We start from the raw sequence: 2,817 nt of genomic DNA, 5'->3' as shown, positions 1-2,817 counted from the left end.
GCTGGAGGGCGGACAGGCAGACTAATGGTGGTCAAGAGGAGCAGCGGAGCAGAATTTCACAAGCTTTCCTGAAGTGGACTGTGTACTGATCTGGTGAATAGTTTCTTTCTCTCAGAGAGACAAATTAATTCCTACCAAGGCTTGAAGGTCCAGTTTTATCCAGTTGATCAGGAGATAATCCTGCCGGAGACCACAAGAGAGACAAAGGGTTAGAACTAGAGGACTCATAGAAACGAAAACTCAAAGGTTAGACTTGGCTAAACTCAGAGGGGCTAGAGTACCCAATACTGGCAAACACTCTGGTTAGGGGATGGTGACAGTCTGCTGCTCATATACTCCTAAGATGGTAATGACCAGCGAGCTGCAGGTGTGGGTAGTAGAAACCAGGAAGAAGCCCTCCAGGCCAACAGAGAAACAATGGCACCATCTGGTGGATGCACGGAGACACTAAAAAAAAAAAGAACACAAAAACAACCCCCACAAACAGGAACCCTAACAGTAACCTTGCAGTATAATGGTCAAGGTTGCCCATCACTTTGCTAAAGGTGCTGAAATGAGTAATTTGAATTCTATGATTACAAAATTTGTAGAGCATGGCTAAACATTCTGCCTGTGATGGCTCTTCTCATTCATCTACCACATTCAGCGAGCATGAGTAGGGGAAGTGTGCTCACAATAGCATTAACAGGTCTAGGTACATAATTTCGCCTATTGGTTTAGCATTTAAATGATATGTCAAGCTGGAGCAGCTTCAGGAATAAAATAATTTATTTTTACAATAATTACAAATCAACTTGCCATGGTTTACAGTCCTGTCTTCGTTCTTTTTCATTTCTTCTTCTGTTTCGGCAGTTGGCAACAGCTTTAGGTACATTACTGCCTCCCAGTGACGGGTCATTCAGTGGCCCAAATTTAAAATGCATGAGCATTGAATTGGCACTCTGAANAAATGTCCGAAAGGATGGAATATGTACGGGCATTCCTGTTACTTCCTCTCTACAAACCCTGGCTCTTGGGAGGAGGGCAGAAATGACTGCAAAAACAGAGGAGGAGATCTGGTGGTGATAGATGATGCTAATGAACAGGTAATGAGGTTGGTTGGGAAAGCTACATATAAAGTTTGAATTTTCCAGTCAGATTCAATCTCCCTGTGTTAACCAGGCCAATAATGGCTCAAACAGCATCCTATTTATATAGGAGAAGCTCAATAAGGTTACATAACAAAGTTTTCCAAAGAAAAACAAACTGCATCCTGTTCACATATAATTTCTTTTTTTTGTTTTACACTTTATTTGCTCAGTTTACCTGTAAATAAACCCCCTCTGCATATATTCAACAGAACAACACCATATGACCAGAAATGTAACAGTCCACAGTGGCACGATGTGAAATCAAGGAATTATGGGGTTAAGCCAATTTACAGCTCACAGCAAAACTGTGAAATAATGAAGGAAAGTTCAAGATATAATGTAGAAAAAATGTGTTTCCAAGAGGGAGAATATTCAAAAAGTGTTTGAAATTAATTTCCACAAGGTCTCATCATTTACCAAGATACAGCATTTTGATGTGTTTCACTTTGCATTCATTCCAAGGAAAATGTTTTAGTCTAGGTGTTTTTTAATATTCAACTGATATACACGAGAGCTGTAAGGCAATTAAAATAAATATCTAGTTAATTAGATAATTTTAAATTAATTAATCTAATTAATCACATTTTTATTTCATATCTGCTTAAGCAGTCATGGGGAACAATGGAATCTCGAGGCAGCAGCACCTACTGTAGAGTCAAAACCTGCATATGCCAGTTGGAAACAATATTTCTTTTTTGTAATTTATCTTTAGTTTTTGAAAGGACTTTGGACTGCATCACTTACAAACTGATATATATCGCAATAAAATGGCTATGTTTTAACAATACTAGGTTTTTAATGTGAAGATTTTTTTATTATTTCAAAACTGAATGTATGAAAATTATATTTTCATTGATCTGATGTTGCATGACTATATGCTGCAGGGGGTGAAAATCACCTGTTGTTGGCAACCACAGATGAACAAGATGGTGGAAGGCTAATGCTTAGCAGATCACTCACCCTGCACTGTTATACTGACAATATGCTGCCGTTTTCGGAACATTTAGTCCCATTGTCAAAGCAAACAAAACTACAAGTTTTTGCGGTATGACTGTTTGTTTTTCAACACATACACACATTTACTAATGTAACTACATACATAAATACACTTTATCATAACTGCAAAAACATATTGTCAATAAAACCAGATTAGGATATTTAGCACTGATGTAGGGCCTTTGAATAAACTGGTGTATGCAATTTTTCAACTGGGATCTGTTGGTTTCCAACTGACATTACCCGTTTCGAACTGGCCTATGCCACTTTATAAAACTTGCATGCCAGATAACACTTTTGGCTCACTCTGTCACTCCCTCAAGTGCCACAGTCCTTTTAGTTTTCTATGCAACCAGCTCCAACACAGCCTATTGAATTCTGAATGGTGTGTCGGGGTAGAGAAACTAGGTAACTGACATGATGGGTTTTAAATGTTTAGCCAACATGCAGAAGCAAAAACTCAGAGGCTGGGAAAAAGTTTAAAAGTTTATTGAAAGGTGGCAAAACAATGGTTTTCACAGCTTGGGGGATATCCAGTGGTCTGTTGAACTGGAAGCGGAAACTCTAGGAGGAGATCAGAGTGGTGAGTTCTAGGTCCTGTAGAGTCATATGTTTTCCTTGTGAGAAAGTGTGCCTTTTCTCTTTTCCTGAATAGGAGTGGATACTTAGAAGCTTTGTTCTAAGATGAAAG

General features: G+C 38.6%; 1 protein-coding gene across 1 annotated transcript in view; it reads left to right on the top strand.

The window, feature by feature from the left end:
- The window catches only part of LOC107095381 (CD209 antigen-like protein C), a 14,674-nt gene that overhangs the window by 5,359 nt on the left and 6,498 nt on the right, over positions 1-2,817 (top strand). The window lies entirely within an intron of this gene.

Source organism: Cyprinodon variegatus, unplaced genomic scaffold, assembly GCF_000732505.1.
Source record: "Cyprinodon variegatus isolate N-32 unplaced genomic scaffold, C_variegatus-1.0 Scaffold542, whole genome shotgun sequence".
NCBI classification, from domain to species: domain Eukaryota; kingdom Metazoa; phylum Chordata; class Actinopteri; order Cyprinodontiformes; family Cyprinodontidae; genus Cyprinodon; species Cyprinodon variegatus.
This window is presented reverse-complemented; position numbering and strand designations above follow the sequence as displayed.